Raw genomic sequence first — 17,576 nt, 5'->3', positions numbered from 1 at the left:
ACTTAAACCCACACTTAAAAAGCATTTCCAGAGCTACCCTGGCGGCGCAGTGGTTAAGAATCCGCCTGCCGATGCAGGGGACATGGGTTCGAGCCCTAGGCTGGGAAGGTCCCACAAGCCGCGGAGCAACTAAGCCCCTGAACCACAGCCACCCCAACTAGAGAACACCCGCACGCAGCAACGAAGACCCAACCAAAAAAAAAAAAAGCATTTCCAAAGTTTGTTTTCTTAGTTTCCTGTAAACAGTAACTCTTTTCAACTCTTAACCAGTATGATCTCAGTGGGAACCTGCCTTTTGGGTGGCAAAAAGTGCAAGCCGAGCAAAGACTACTTTGTGTAGCACCAGTGATATAGTTTTTTCCCAAAGAAGTGGCCAAAATTCTGTGAGAATAATTCAAGAAAGAAAAAATGTTGGTATCAGAGAGGGGGAAAAAACCCAACTTAGCAAATAATGAATGGGCAGCTTCAGGTGTGTCAGCTGTATGGGTTCAATAGATGTCAGCTGTGCCCAGCGCTGTGAAAACTTGGCAGCCCAGTATCTGGACCTGGAGGTCTGCAGCCCCGTTCCAGCCGCCACCCCCCCACGCTACCTTAGCAAGTTAAGGGACCACCTAGTGACACAAGCTGACCTCAGTCCTCCTCTTGTATTTACCACAGAGCCCTTGATTATGACCTAGACCAGGGTTTCTCAACCTCAGCACTACTGACATTTGGGGTGAGGTCATTCTCTGTGGTGGGCACTGTGCTGGGCACTGTGGGGTGTTTAGCAACATCCCTGGCCTCAGCCCACCAGATGCCAGGAGCCCTTCCACAGTCATGACAATCCCTAATGTCTCCAGACAACACCAAGGGCAAAATCATACCCAACTGAGAACCACCGATGTACCCGCCCTTGAAATACTGGTTCTCAAACTTAACTGTGCAAAGAAACCTCTGAGGACATTGTGAAAAATACCAATCCCTGGGCCTCTTACTCCAAGGGAATCTGATCAATAGGTCTGAGGAGGAGCCTGGGAATCTGCATTTTATCCCAGTGCCAAAGGACGCTGATTCACTTCAAGAAATACTGTACCTATTCCTGACCTAGGTATGCCCTCAGCCCCAGGACACAGGAAACTACCCAGGGCTGCTACCATTAAATATCACGGGAGTTAAATCCCAAGGCATATCTATTTATCACCTTCAACAGAAGCTTCTCACGACTGCATTTGCCTTCAGCTGTCATCACCTCCAAGGCAAATATGACCTGGGATTTCCTCCTGCAATCTCTGGGCCCTGTCAAAGTTTCATCCATCTTTCTTCTCCTTTGGCCCGTTCCCACCCCATCCTACAAGGTCAAAATGTCACCACTCTTTTGTGGCTTCCCCAAACGCCCCAAGACAAAGTAATCCCTTCTCTCCTCTCTACAGTTTATAGACACTGAGTGATGTGCTGGTAAATGTTTCACAACCAGCTCTCAAAAAAAAAAAAAAAAAAAGCCCAGATTTGTTGCAGTCTTTGCCAATTTCCATAGTGTTAACAGTCCCTTGTTTCCCGCAGTAAGGACCCTAAACACAGAGGTGGGAAGAGCTGTGCTGAGCCAGGAGACGGTAAGCAGCAGCTTGAGCAAACCGTGATACATCTCTGCTGTTTCACGTCTAAGTTGCACCGTAACCTTCTATTCTTCAATTTGTCTCTCTTAGCAAACTAAAAAACTCTCGAGGGCAAGAATGGTATCCTATTCATCTTTGTAACCCAGCCACCTTCGTCGTACCCACGCGCCCACAGCGCAGGAGGTAGTCAACAAACGTGTGCGGAAAGAGAACGAAATGCTTCCCTGAGAAAAGGGACACCAATGTGACTGCGGCCAATGCCATGTTATGGAAGGGAAAAGAATCTCTTGGGAAATTCAACTATTAAAGTTACACTTTTACCATAATTTAATATCTATTCTGTATTTATGACAACAATAAGCATAATGCCATCTTTATCCTAACACTCCCACATCCAAGGTCAGAGTGCAAGAGAAGAGACCAGCCTCCTAAAACAGAACCTTACCTTCATGGACGTATTTGTGACACAGTCTATTTTCTACGTTTTCATATGAAGGCATCACACACTTCTGCGTGTACATAATAGACATCTTATCAGCTATAGATGACAAGATCTCTAAGAGGAATACGTATACGATAATCTCTGGGAGGTGCATGAAAGGGCAGTTCCACTGGTAAGAGATACAGTGATGGATTGATGGTTCTCTCTCCCATCTTCTCATTATGCATAAGGCCAGGAACGCCTACGGTGGGGTTATTAACAAACACTACTTATGAGTGTCTACTCACATCTACTACATATGAGTATAAGCCAGGCATTTTGCCAGGCACTTTACAAATATGCACCATTTCATCTGCACCAAATACAAAAACACAGACGTCACCACTATCAGGCTAAGCGTGAACACACAGGATCGCTGAGGCAAAGAACCCAAGGTCTGAGAGCTATCAATTGCTGTACTAGGAATTAAACTTATGTGTTTGGGATGAGAATTACCCTGCTTTTTGTTGTAAAATATGCTGTCTCCAGAAATGATTCCTAAAACTCTTAAGAAGGGTCTTCCCTGGTGGCGCAGTGGTTAAGAATCCGCCTGCCAACGTAGGGGACATGGGTTCGAGCCCTGGTCTGGGAAGATCCCACATGCCGCGGAGCAACTAAGCCCGTGCGCCACGACTACTAAGCCTGCGGTCTAAAGCCCGTGAGCCACACTACTGAAGCCCGTGTGCCTAGAGCCCGTGCTCCGCAAAAAGACAAGCCACCGCAATAAGAAGCCTGCGCACAGCAACAAAAGAGTAGCCCCCGCTCGCCGCAACTAGAGAAAGACCGTGCACAGCAACGAAGACCCAACGCAGCCAAAAATTAATTAATTAATTTTTAAAAAACTCTTAAGAAAAGGGAACAACGTAAATAAATGAAGTCTACTTTTTCATTTACAAATAACCATAGTTTTTCAACATTTCTAATTCGATAAACGGCCCTTTAGGGGTTGTCCGTTAAGCGAGGATTAGATCCACTTACTGGAAACAGCGTAAGCAAGTAAACTGAAGCAAGTAAAGAAACGTGCTTCACCAAAGGTTCAGATGTTCTGTTCCCTGGGCTGTGATTAACAGCATTTGCAAATGGCAGCTGAAGGGATGTGGTAGTCTTGGCAAATCTTTCCTAAGACAGCAGCCGAGGTGATGATCCTGTGTAGTTAAGGGCAGGTTTGGTTATAAACAGACCTCCACAGCAAACATAACATGGGTTCCTGGGCCAGTGGTCTTGGACAGGCCCTACTGGACATGGATGGACACTGGGATGACACCTGAGAGGACAATTAACAGTACCTATGCTACCTCTTTCAGTGTTCTGTTAGGTCAAAGCATATGGGATTATGTGTACATAAAAAATGGTTGACTATTCCTATAGTTTACTGAAATATGTATCAGGACATATCGTCAAAAGTCAATGAAAACCAAGCTGAACGTGCCAGTCAGCCACCTGGAAAACGCCTGCTGCAAGGGCACAGTCTTGAGCGGCTATGAAAAGACATTTTATTCTCCCTCAGAAGTTCCAGAAATCCAGTTGTTTTATGCTTATGGCAGCCATGGAAAATCTGAGGTGATTAGTGTAGGTGATTTAAGTGGACAAGGACATGAGTCCCTACTTAGGAAAAACAAAAAGAAAAGAAAGAAAATCCCACCTATAGTTCTTATAGGATGTCATAAAAAAGAAACAAGTTTCTACTCACTGAGTACAAGTACTCATTCAGTGAGTTTCGTTCAGTCGGTTAACCAAAGCAATGTGGCAAACTACAAGCATGGGTTGCAAATACGATTTGGAGTCCATTTTTGATGTTAATGTGGCCACAAAACTGGCTGATAGATGTCATGTAAACCAAATGACATCTCTAAGCCCAAGGTTTTTCAGGGGACAGTTGGGCAAATTAGGGACTGAATATTTGCGTCCCTCCCCAAATTCATATGTTGAAATCCTAACCCCCAATATGATGGTATTAGAAGGTAGTATCTTTGGGAGGTGATCAGGTCATGAGGGTGGAGCCCCCAGGCATGGGATTAGTGCCCTTGTAAAAGAGACCCCAGAGAGCTCTCTTGCCCCTTCTGCTACCTGAGGACACAGAAAGAGGACGGCCGTCTGCAGCAGGAAGTAGGCTTTCACCACACCCAGAATCTGTCAGAACCTTGATCTTGGAACCCCTGGCCTCTAGAACTGTGAGAAATATATTTCTGTTGTTTATAAGCCACCCAGTCTATGGTACTTTGTTACAGCAGCTCAAATGGACTAAGACAAATGAAATCATATATGGGGAAGTTTTTTGCAACTATTGCTTACTGTATGAATTTGGATGACAGACTCTGGAAAGAAGGGAAGAAATCTGTGGATATAGAAACAGAACAAATAGACACACCATGAGGAAACTTTTAGGAGAATATATCCTAAAGGGCAGACTTTCAGACAGGACAGGGCTGACTAGTCATCAGGGCTCAATTTTAAATAAATTGAGCTTGACATTTCATCACGTGAAAATTAAGGAGTTAAAACAATCATGTTATCTTAAATTTTAACTATAACTTACCATTTAATGATTCTATGCTTTTAGAGGTGAAATATTTTGACATTGTTTAGTTTTTGTTGATTAACTATGGCAATCCTTCGTTATTTTCCTCTTAATGATCTGATAAAGGTTTATACATGAATTGAGCAAAGGCTTTTGTGTAATTCCCCTACTTTCAAAAATTCTCTACATTCCCAATTGAACCTTCTGCTTCATGTCAACTTAATAATATCTTACTTCTCAAGAGTAATTCTTCAATTTCGGAATCATCTACTTTTTTTTACTATAATCTTACATTTAAATTTATAAGAGAAAAATTATTATAATAATTTATCTTTTACTTCTCTTATTAACCACTTTTCTAGATTCTGAGGTCATTGAGACCTTTATCAGTCTGGCTTCTTTAGAGAATCAGAACCAATGGCATATTTAACATATATATTGAAATGTATTACAAGAACTTGACTTATGTGATTATGAGTACTGGTACGTCTGACATCCATAGGGCAGGTGGATAGGAGCTCATTCTATAGTTATCAGGCAAAATTTCTTCTTCCTCAGGGAAAACTCAGTTTTGCTCTTCAGCTGAATGGACAAACCCACCAACGCTATCAAAGATAATCTCCTTTACTTAAAGTCAACCGATTATAGATGTTAACCACGTCTACAGAATACCTTCACAGCAACACCTAGATTGGAGTTTGATTGAATAACTCTACTATAGCCTAGCCAAGGGACTGCTGTATGTCCCTTCTAACAAGTAGCACAGAGGATATGATCAATCAGTCAATAAAAAATGTTCACTGAATTGTTGTGAATAATAGTAATAATAATAATCTTAAAACTTCCACTAGTAGAAGGTCCTCTTCTTTCTAAATAATGAAACTTTGCTAATAGATTTATTATACACTTATCAACTGCAACACTAGAAGGTAGGAGCTATAAAGTTTTGAGATAAAATATGATCTCGGGCTTCCCTGGTGGCACAGTGGTTGAGAGTCCGCCTGCTGATGCAGGGGACACAGGTTCGTGCCCCGGTCTGGGAAGATCCCACATGCTGCGGAGTGGCTAGGCCTGTGAGCCATGGCCGCTGAGCCTGTGCGTCCAGAGCCTGTGCTCCGCAACGGGGAGAGGCCACAACAGAGAGAGGCCCATGAATCGCAAAAAAAAAAAAAAAAAAGAAAGAAAGATCTCTAACTGATAATTGTATACCAACTCATACGATTTATCAAATACCAGGATAAAATGCAATTATTTTCATACAAAGACTCAACATTTTTGCATCCCATGTATTCTTCCATTGGAATCCACTCAAAGATGTGTTTTAGCAAAAGGAGGGAATTAACCAAGAAAGATAAGACAATGGGACTCAGAAAACAGAGAAACACAAAGACAATAAAGTCCAAGAGGATAGATGCAGCAGTCTTAGAAAGGCCCGAGGCTAATTTGTACCAGGAGGATGGAGGATTCCTGGAGGTAGGTCACCAGGGAACAAAATGATACTGATAGATCACATTTGAGAATGAACAGATATACATAAATATAAGCAAAAGGTGAGGCCATTATTAACTCCAGGAAAAACAAAAGAATGCACAAAAAAGGAAGCATAGCACAGCACACTACTGTGGCAGAGACTACGGGTGTTGATTTGGGGGCAGAAATGTGTTCAGCTGAAGAACATTTCCCAGCCTCCCTTGCAGGTGTGGGTGGTCATGTGAAACTATGATGACCTATGGAATTTTAATAGAAGCTGCTGTGTAAGGCTTCTGGGAAAGCCCTTTAAAGGAGACACAGACTGTATGCCCTTTGCCCTTCCCAGGCTTCCTCACCAGGAATACGATTGCAATGCCTGATGTAGTGGGACAATTCTGTTGCCATGAGGATGCAATACATGGTAAACCTGGAAAAAAGGAAAGGTAGAAGGATCTTAGATTGCTGATGACATCTTGGAGTCTCCTAATGAGCCCTTAACTTCATGTTTTGTGAGAAAAATAAACTGCTAATTTGTTTGAGCTAATGTTTTGGAATTTGTGTTACTAGATGAACACAATTCCTAACTGAAATGATTATATTAAGAGGAAGTGGGGTGGGGATGTGTAAGAGAGGTAATTCCTTTTTGATATATGTAGGATGTTAAAGATAATGTCTAAAGTTCATAAACCAAGAAGTAGTAGTAAAAGCACATTATGGAAAATATGAAAGCACATACCAGAGGAAATTTTACAAGTTGAAAGTGATTACTCCTAGAATGGAGTGGGATGGGGTAGGAAAAGCTATTTCTCATTACATGTCTTTAGTATATCTGTACTTTGAACATGTATTACTTTGATAAAAATTAACGAGGGGCTTCCCTGCTGGCGCAGTGGTTGAGAATCCACCTGCCAATGCAGGGGACACGGGTTCGAGCCCTGGTCTGGGAAGATCCCACATGCCGCGGAGCAACTTAGCCCGTGCGCCACAACTACTGAGCCCGTGCTCTGGAGCCTGTGAGCCACAACTACTGAGCCTGTGTGCTGCAACTACTGAAGCCCACACGCCTAGAGCCCGTGCTCCGCAACAAGAGAAGCCACAGCAATGAGAAGCCCGTGCACCGCAACAAAGAGTAGCCCCCGCTCGCCTCAACTAGAGAAAGCCCGCATGCAGCAATGAAGACCCAACGCAGACAAAAATAAATAAAATAAATTTTAAAAAATTAAACTAATTCAAAAGAAACAAAAAGATATTCGCTGGTTATTAACTCAATTTCCTGTCCTCAAATTCACTTCCTGTAAACTAGCAATATTTTATGATTATCTAGCCCATAGTTGACCAAAGAGTCAGAGTGAAGCTTTAGAGAAGTTACACGCCTGATGGCCAATTCTGAACCCCAAGTGCCATGTCACCACCTCATGCACATATGATCTGATTGGCTTTTTTTCTCTCTCCCACCACAGATTTAACATACTCAGAGTTTATGACTGATTTGCCATGCGTAGCGAGTAACACATATATGAGTCCTAATCCAAACTGTTTTCAACAAACCTTCTTCTAGATCTCCAGGAATGAAGATTCTAAAACCCAGATGTCTTAATAATTCATTCGACTAATCAAAAACCCCATTTTCTTCTTACTCCTAATTGGAATCATTCTTGATTTAAATCCTCTTGGGGGGGGGGGCTTAAGTATGGCTAGGAATAGCTGGTTACTGTTCTTCAGATTATTACCACTTTACTCTTTATCCTTATTCTTTTATCGCTCTGACTTTTCTTATATATGAAAATGATTTCTTACTTTTATCATAGATGAAAAGGATTAGTCTCCCAAACCTTTAACATTTTAATGCCCGAAGCTGATTTTCAAATTAGACTTAAAGATGAAAAAGAATTAACTTTTGTGAATCAGAGCTCAGTGTGTATATGTTAGAAACAAGCAAATCAGGCTGGTTCACTGATAATTACATGGACAGAAGGTGAACAGAAATTTTAATCAAAAGAAGCTTTGAACAGGACTTGAGCTCCTTGCCTGTAAAAAGACAATACTTTACCCTTTAGATTGACACTTCCCAGACGCACAGAATGATCGCTGAAATTGCTGTATTTTTTGCTGATTGATGAAAACCCTCTCCCACTTCACATGCAATATCAATACTTGCTTGAAGATGGCTTTAAGAAGGTAAAGATAAAAACTACTTAAGGATCATGGTTCACATGTCTCTTTCCTTTGCTAGACACAGATCTGGGGTATGTTTTACTCTTTTTTTTAAAAGCCAAGGAAATAATATTTGCCCTTATTTCCTTAGGACTAGGCAGCTCATGATGAGCTTTTCCTCTGCTGGAAACCACTATGAAAAGTCACACGTACTGAGGGAGGCTTTCCTATACTAGTCCCCTGATACAACCTAAACATTGAGTTGTGGTAAGGAAACAAAAGCAGACGATGAACACGAGGTGCCTTAGCTTTCTCCATATTTATTAAAGAGTTCTAAACGTCTGAGAAACTGCATTCAAACGAGGCTTTATTGTACTTCTCCTATAACTTACTAATTTACAAAAGGAAGGACTTATATTGCCTATTTTATAAAGTGTCGCTATTTGAAATCATCTTAATGGGAGTGATTCAAAAAACATCATACAATGAACAAGATAACTATACTCTTATTCGTAGCATTATCTATGTTATATCAGAAAGACCTACTGAGGGCCTTCCCTGGTGGCGCTGTGGTGAAGAATCCGCTTGCCGATGCAGGGGACACAGGTTCGAGCCCCGGTCCGGGAAGATCCCACATGTCGCGGAGCCACTAAGCCCGTGCACCGCAACTCCTAAGCCTGCGATCTAGAGCCCATGAGCCACAACTACTGAGCCTGTGTGCCACAATTACTGGAGCCCGCACGGCTAGAGCCTGTGCTCCACAACAAGAGAAGCCACCGCAATGAGAGGCCCGCGCACCGCAACGAAGAGTAGCCCCAGCTCGCCGCAACTAGAGAAAGCCCACGCGCAGCAACGAAGACCCGATGCAGCCAAAAATAAATAAAATAATAAGAATTTTTTAAAAAAGAAAGACCTACTGATATTTCTCCTAAACTATATCTGTGTGGGGAAGAGATCATTCTGTTATGGTCATCTTTAGAAACTAACCAATTGGTGATACTTACCTTCGACTGGGCAAACTAATCTAACCCAACTAAAGGAACTTAAAACAAGCTGATACACCACACACTAAGAGGTCTCAGTTAAACCTTAAATTAAAAAGTGGATACGTGCACTAGAGAGACATGCTACTTCATCCAATAAAACCCACCAGGAGGTATTTACGCTGAGTAAAAAGGGAGGAAACGAAAGGGTCCTGTATCTGTCATGGTCCAGTGATGCAGCAGGTCCTCTTGAAGATAAGGCCAGTTTATGGTTTGTATATGGGAAATTGGAACACATCTCTCTGACGCCCAAACCGGTGCTCTTTCCAGCACGATGCTGCCCCCTAGTCCAGACCCACCTCCCAAAGCATCACACTGCACCTTCGAGATAAGCTAGGAGTTTACCATCACATGTGAAAACAAACTGAAGCACTTTCATGATTTGTATTTACCTTGAATGGTTCTCTAAATTTAGACTGTGTTCACCTGATCATTTGTAGTTAGGGAGTAAAAAATATATATATGTCTATTGATAGGAGATTCCTCATTGAGAAAAGTGTCGCTGTTTGTGCCGTGAAGGGCAGGATGTAGCTTTTAGACCTATTTCTTTAGGACTGTGAATGAGGTTTCCCTTCTCCATTCAAAAGTCCCCAGTGGATTTCCCGATGGAATACATTCCTGTGATTCATTTCCACAGTTAGGAATGCAGTCCATGAAGTGTTTGTGTTTTTTTTCCCCCTCACTCAAAGCTAATTTGTACATTAATGCTTTAACCATTGATTTCATTAGCAACACATAGTATCTGTAGATCTCTGTGAATTGATTTTCATCACTCTCAGGGCATCCAAAGGTCTCAAGTGTAAGGACAAGCGCCTCCTATAAGAAAAAGATAAAGCAGAAACTAACACACCATTGTAAAGCAATTATACTCCAATAAAGATGTTTAAAAAAAAAAGAAAGAAAAAGAGGCTGAGGGCTTGCACGCATTAACCTTGTGCTAACAAAACATGCACTGGTACGCCTTCCTTATGCTCGAACGGCCAATCACTCATCCAGCAACTATTTATTGAGTGACTACTATGTGCCAGGCGGTGGAGGGGCAGGCAGACAGGTGCAGACAGGCTGAAGCCTGCCTGAGCATGCCTGTCAGTGAAGGGAGCCAGAGATCAGTCAACAAATAAATGTAAAGTGGGTCTGATGGTGAGAGAGGTAAAAGGGCAGGGAGTACTGGTGGGCTTGGGAAGTTGATATTTTAGAGGGTGATATTTGAGCAAAGCTCTAAGGAAGGAAAAAAGCCCTTTTCACGAAGATGGCGCCGAAGGCGAAGAAGCAAGTCCCTGCCCCTCCCAAAGCCGAAGCCAAAGCAAAGGCTTTGAAGGCCAAGAAAGCAGTGTTGAAAGGCGTCCACAGCCACAAAAAAAAGAAGATCCGGACGTCACCCACCTTCCGATGGCCCAAAACACTGCGGCTCAGGAGGCAGCCCACATATCCTCGGAAGAGCGCCCCTAGGAGAAACAAGCTTGACCACTATGCCATCATCAAGTTCCCCCTCACCACCGACTCAGCCATGAAGAAAAGAGAAGACAGCAACACAGCGGTGTTCACTGTGGATGTCAGGCCAACAGGCACCAAATCAAACAGGCTGTGAAGAAGCTCTATGACATTGACGTGGCTAAGGTCAACGCCCCGATCAGGCCTGATGGAGAGAAGAGGCATATGTTCGACCGGCTCCTGACTATGACGCTTTGGATGTTGCCAACCAAATTGGGGTCATCTAAACTGAGTCCAGCTGACTAATTCTAAATAGAAAAGTTTTCACTATTAAAAAAAAAAAAATTCTAAGGAAGGGAGAGGAAGCATGACTTTCAGCCTTGACGATGGACGGGGCAGAGTCATCCAGGCAGAGGGAACAGCGACTGCAGAAGCTCTGAGGTCAGGGCAAAGTAAGGATGACAGCAGTAGGAGCTGGGGTCTCAGGAATGTGTCTGGATGCGTGTGTGTGTGTGTGTGTGTTGGGGGGCAGTGTTTGTAGGTCATCTCGGGTCTAGCAGATTATGGGAAGAGCTTTGGGTTTCCCGTGGAGCAAGGCGGGGAGACGTGGACGATCTGGAGCCGAGGAGTGACTTTTTAGAGTTCAGTGTGACTGCCGGGAGGACAGCAGCCTGTTAGACACAAGGAAAGTCGCTGACGAGGCTCTTGTGGTCACCCAGGTAAGCGGTGGTGGTGGAAGGTATAACGGTGGAGGTGGGGAGACCTGGCTAGATTCTGCATGGTGATTGTAAAGATAGAGCCAGTGTGATCTGCAGACAGAGTGAATGTATCAGAGAAACAGAGGAGACTAGGATAACTTCCAAGTTCTTTGCTGAAACTGCTGGAAAAATGAAGTCCCCATTGACTGAGATGGGAACGCAGTCAGGGGAGCTGTTGGAAGGAGGGGCCACCTCTCTGCCTCAGTCTCCTGTGGGAGGGGGAGTCTGGAGGCAGTGGAAGATGGTCTAGAAAGAAAGCAGGTCCAGGGATATATGAAGGAAGCCAAAACGTTTATGCTACACATGGAAAAAACCACTGCCCATAAGTACTTGGTTTCTCAATCCCAATCAACACAGTGTAGCACACTGGCTAAGAGCGCTGATTCTGAAAACAGCCTCAGTCCAACTATCAACTCACACTTACTAACTGTGACTATGGCCCATCTGCTTATTCTCCCTCAAAGTTATTGTGATTTGAATGAGGCGACTTGTTTACAGTTAATGTTATTTAACTTTTACTGAGTGTTTACTACATGCCAAGTGCTTGTGAGCGCGCTGAATTCTCCTTTGCCCCGAGGAGAACAGGCACGCATATCACCATCCCCACTTTCTGAGAGAAAACTGAGGCACAGAGGGGCAAAGTGTCTCACCAAGGTCACAAAGCTAAGAGGCCACAGCTCCTGGTTTATGTACTCAGGCTGACTAGCCCCTGAAAACCTGCTCTTAATCACAGAACTCTGAGAATGCAGCACATAGCAATCACCCACAAATCGTGGCTTGTATTACGATGAGGGGACTCCCGAAACAATGAAAACACCCAATGGTCAGTTTGTACGACTCCACTTGGAATCGTCATGTGGCTCGGTTTCTACCGGGCCTCACTGTCTCCAGCTGTATTTTGCGTACAAAGCCTGTGTTCCTCTGTCCATGGAATGCACAGATATGCTGAAGGCTTTGCTGAGAAAATCAGAACAAAGCATTCATCGTTTGAAAGTTCCCTTTAAAAGCCTCCTACACTGTTGGTGGGAATGTAAATTGGTGCAGCCACTATGGAAAACGATATGCAGGTTCCTCAAAAACCTAAAAATAGACCTACCGTATGATCCAGCAATCCCACCCCTGGTCATACATCGAGAAAAGACAAAAACTCTAATTCAAAAACATACATGCACCCCAATGTTCACAGCAGCACTACTTACAATAGTGAAGACATGGAGGCAACCTAAGTGCCCATCAACAGATGAATGGATGAAGAAGAGGTGGTACATATATATACAGTGGAATACTACTCAGCCATAAAAAAGAATGAAACAATCCCATATGCAGCAACATGGATGGACCTAGAGATTATCATCCTAAGTGATGTAAGGCAGACAGAGAAAAACAAATATGACATGATATTACTTATATGTGGAATCTAAAAAATAATACAAATGAACCCATATACAAAACAGAAATAGACTCACAGACATAGAAAAGGAAAGGGAGGGGAGGGATAAATTAAGAGTATGGGATTAACAGATACACACTACTATATATAAACTAGATAAGTAACAAGGATTTAGTGTATAACACAGGGAACACTATTCGATATCTTGTAATAACCTCTAATGGAAAATAATCTGGAAAAAATTATATACCTGAATTACTTTGCTGTATACCTGAAACTAACACAACATTGTAAAGCAACTATACTTCAGTTAAAAAAAAGTTCCCTTTAGGGCTTCCTTGGTGGCGCAGTGGTTGAGAGTCCGCCTGCCGATGCAGGGGACACGGGTTCGTGCTCCGGTCCGGGAAGATCCCACATGCCGCGGAGCTGCTGGGCCCGTGAGCCTGCGCGTCCGGAGCCTGTGCCCCACAACAGGAGAGGCCGCAACAGTGAGAGGCCCACGTCCCGCAAAAAAAAAAAAAAAAAAAAGTTCCCTTTAAAAACACCCAAGGCACAGGAGTCCTTAAGAGTCAGAAAACCCATCACAAGTGTGCAAATGTTGGTTTCTCACTGTTATTAATGACATTCAAGACTGTAACTCACTTGTGTGCTCCAGATATGGACTAGGAAACAATCGCTCAGATACACGGGCAAGTAGCTCCAGGGTAGGCAATGACCTTCAGACGCTCTCAGAGTTCTGTCCTCTCTCCAGATCTTGGAGGTCTGGCTTCAGCCCCAAAGTGCTTGCAGATGGGCCTGTCCTGCACCTCTGCACCTTATTTCTTCCAATTATAGTTTCTAAAACCAGTTTTCATTTTATTGAGGGCATGTTTCCAGATGTGTTTTTAAAGTAATCAGTGCTACTAATAAAAGACAACATGACCCCTGAAGCTGCTGGCAAATATATTCCATCACCAGATGTACTATTTTAAGGCTCATGTGTCTAAAAAAGCCTAACTGGACTATGTCATATCTATTTTTTTTGTTGCGTATCTCAGGCAAGTCAAACTCTCTGTGTTACTTGTACGACGGAAGCATGAGTTGTCTTGTCTGCCCACTGAAATCACCTGGAGGAGATTTAAAAGCTACTGGTACTTGTCTTTCTCTTTCTGGCTTACTTCACCTAGTATGATCATCTCTAGTTGTATCCATGTTGCTGCAAATGGCATTATTTCATTCTTTTTTACGGCTGAGTAGTATTCCACTGTGTATATATGCACCACCTCTTCTTCATCCACTCATCTGTCGATGGACATTTAGGTTGTTGCCTTGTCTTGGCTATTGTGCATAGTGCTACTATGAACATACAAGTACCATATGATACCACTTACATGTAGAATCTAAAATACAACACAAATGAACCTAAGAAACAGAAACAGAATCAGGGACATAGAGAACAGACGGGTGGTTGCCAAGGGGGAGGGGGTGGAGGAGGGACGGAGTGGGAGGTTGGGATTAGCAGATGTAAGCTTTTTTTTTTTTTTTTTTTGCTTTGCTGTACGCGGGCCTCTCGCTGTTGTGGCCTCTCCCGTTGAGGAGCACTGGCTCCGGATGCGCAGGCTCAGCGGCCATGGCTCACGGGCCCAGCCGCTCCGCGGCATGTGGGATCTTCCTGGACTGGGGCACGAACCCGTGTCCCCTGCATCGGCAGACGGACTCCCAAACACCGTGCCACCAGGGAAGCCCAGATGTAAGCTTTTATATAGAGAATGGATAAACAACAAGGTCCTACTGTATAGCACAGGGAACTATATTCAATATCCTATGATAAACCATCATGGAAAAGAATATAAAAAAAGAATGTATATATATGCATATATATGTGTAACTGAATCACTTTGCTGTACAGCGGTAATTAACACAACATTGTAAATCAACTATACTTCAATTTAAAAAAAAAGATATTGGTGACTGGGTCCTACCCCCAGAGAGTCTGATTTAATGGATCTGGGCTGAGCTTGGGCAGAGAGATTGTTAAAGAGCTCCCCTAGGGAATTAGAATGAGCAGTGGGGAACCAGAGGTCTGTCTAGAACAGTGGTTCTCAAATTCAAACAGGCATCAGAATCTCCTCGAGCGATCGTTAAAACACAATTACAGGGCCCCGCCTCAGAGTTTCTGATTCAGCAAAGTCTGGGGTGCGGCCTGGAAATGTGCATTTCTGCCTAGTTCCCAGGTGGGGCCGATGGTGAAGCGCTTCTCTAGATCAGCTTTGGGAAGCGCTTCTCTAGATCAGCGCCCTTCTCCAAACTCCCGCCCTCTGGCCAACTCCTACCCACCACCTGTTATTGGACGGTCTACCAGCTGAGGATGGCTTTTAACATTTTCCAATGGTTGAAAAGAAAATCAAAAGAATTCTGTTTCCTGTCATGTGAAAAGTATATGAAATCCATATTCAGTGTCCATATATAAAGTTTTATTGGAAGGCAGACAATAAATCATTAAACCAAGCTCGGGGCCTTGCGTGAGGGCATTGCTACGTACAAAGCCAGGCCTGAGTGACATCGGCTACTGCAAGCTCCAAGCCTGATGTGTTTACCGTCTGAAGCAGGTCAGAATAGGCCACCCCCAAATATACCACTTTGGCATCAGGATTATTTTGGGCTGAAGGCAACTGAGAACCAAGAGATGTAGGCAGAGTTCTCCGTCCTCCTCTTACCTGTCTAAAATCGGCATAAATTTCCCTCTGTGTAAGGTCTCTCCTACCCCCCACCCCCTTCACCAGGGAGAGGAGCGTGACTCTTATCATGGAAGACAGAGTGTTAACACCAAGATGAGTGTGCACAGACTGCACGAAAATAGCCCTTATCTTCTAGGAGTCCCTCCACATCTCTCCTAGTCACTTCCTCACATTTTATTGTTCCTTGAAGCCCAAACCCTCCTTTCTTTGTGAAAAGGGTACATAAGCCCTCGAGTCTAACTGCTTCTTTCAGTTTGATTCCTTTTCTGTGAACTCCAGTGCACGTAAGTGTTGTTAGCACTGTGTGTGCCATTTATCCTGTTCATCTGGCTTTTGCTAGTTTAACTCGCAGGCCCCAATGAATAAACCTAAGAGAGTACAGGAAAAGTTTTTCCTTCCTGACACTCCTTACCCAGGAGATGGGAAAAGGTGAAGTTTGCAGGCTCTCAGTCCTACAGCAACCCTTTACCATACCTCAGTTTGTCATCACACATGATCAAAAGCCCCACTCCTGGGCTTCCCTGGTGGCGCCGTGGTTGAGAGTCCTCCTGCCGACGCAGGGGACGCGGGTTCGTGCCCCGGTCCGGGAGGATCCCACATGCCGCGGAGAGGCTGGGCCCGTGAGCCATGGCCGCTGAGCCTGCGCGTCCGGAGCCTGTGCTCCGCAACGGGAGAGGCCACAACAGTGAGAGGCCCGCGTACCGCAAAAAAAAAAAAAAAAAAAAAAAAAAGGCCACTCCTGACTTTTCGTCGCAGTCTACGTCGTAAAACGCGACCGAATAAAGACCACTCCATCAGAGAGAGCCTCCTGGAAACAGGACGTCTTAAGTCAGGTCACCTCACAATAGAAAGATTGTGGACGTTTACATGATCTTGTGTCCTTTCTGGTAACAAATACCCGTGAAATGACCACCAGAGATCCAGATGCGGCAAAAACCTCAGGCTCATACCCATCGCGTATGCTAACGAAGGCTCCTTCTAAACTATGGTAGGCATGCTATGGCCAGGAAGAAGAGGGGGTCTGCTACTTCTTCTTAAATATCTGAAACCCGAAGTTATTTCATGGCATTTGAATAAAAAAATCCCATATGTAAGAACCCTTTGGTGATAAAGAAGGCATGAAAACACATTCTACTGGCAATAAGCACATACGTTGTAAGACTTTCTCAAAAGCCCCTTCTCCTCCTGACTCATGCCCCTAATTTAAACCCAAGTAATACCATCCACGGTTAACTAATATGGTTTTATTTCTCCCTGTTTCTCTGAAACGATGTGTATCTTTTCAGGTAACTATTCCCTTGACAAAGAGGTTGCTATGGATACATTTTTTTTTTTTTAACTGAGCGCTGGTATTTTAAAGCCTGTGCAATTTAGTGAAGTCTACCTGGCCTGAGGGTTATACGCATTTAAGTGCCTGTCTTTAACGTTCACAATTTTATCTTAATACAGCTGCTCTGTGCCTTTGACATGTGGTGTTCAGGAGGGGCTGGAGATGGCGTGGGAGTTCCCTAAGGAAAAACCAGTACGACAAATATCACACGACCCACCTAACTGCAGTTGAATAAGTGGATGTTTCACTTGCCTGGAATTTGTCTGTTCTCGGCACGTTTAATAATGAGTCACGCTATGCATTTGCAAGGCGCCCAGGGCCCAGGGCCACGTGATGACTTTCTGTGCCTAAGTTCCTCGTCTTTGTTCAGACAGGCCGCTAATGCATCCCACGAAGCTGACCTAATGCTACTTCAGTGGGTCTCTTTTTCTTCCGCGGCTCAGCTTAAATGTGATATTCAGGAAATCGATTGTCAGGCACGCAAATCGAGAGAAAAGTATGCCACATTAAATCGTGATGGTTTAATAAGGCTTTACTCATCGGCAAAAGACTTCTGGTTCTCTCAGTTGAGGCAAGACAAAAAGCGGACCCTGCCACAGAGAAGGACTCTAGCACTTTCACCGGCGTTCCACCTTTGCGGAAGCATTTAGTGAAATAGGACCCAAGTTGCGTATTGTGGCTGTCACTATTCT

At 43.9% G+C, this 17,576-nt stretch overlaps 1 protein-coding gene and 1 pseudogene across 5 annotated transcripts in view; one reads left to right on the top strand and one right to left on the bottom strand.

Moving 5' to 3' along the window:
* MID1 (midline 1) overlaps window positions 1–17,576 on the bottom strand; it is a 671,868-nt gene that overhangs the window by 202,468 nt on the left and 451,824 nt on the right. The gene's annotated exons all lie outside the window — the stretch shown is intronic.
* Window positions 10,508–10,976, top strand: LOC109548876 (large ribosomal subunit protein uL23 pseudogene; annotated as a pseudogene).

This window comes from Tursiops truncatus, chromosome X (assembly GCF_011762595.2).
Source record: "Tursiops truncatus isolate mTurTru1 chromosome X, mTurTru1.mat.Y, whole genome shotgun sequence".
In the NCBI taxonomy this organism is placed as follows: Eukaryota; Metazoa; Chordata; class Mammalia; order Artiodactyla; family Delphinidae; genus Tursiops; species Tursiops truncatus.
This window is presented reverse-complemented; position numbering and strand designations above follow the sequence as displayed.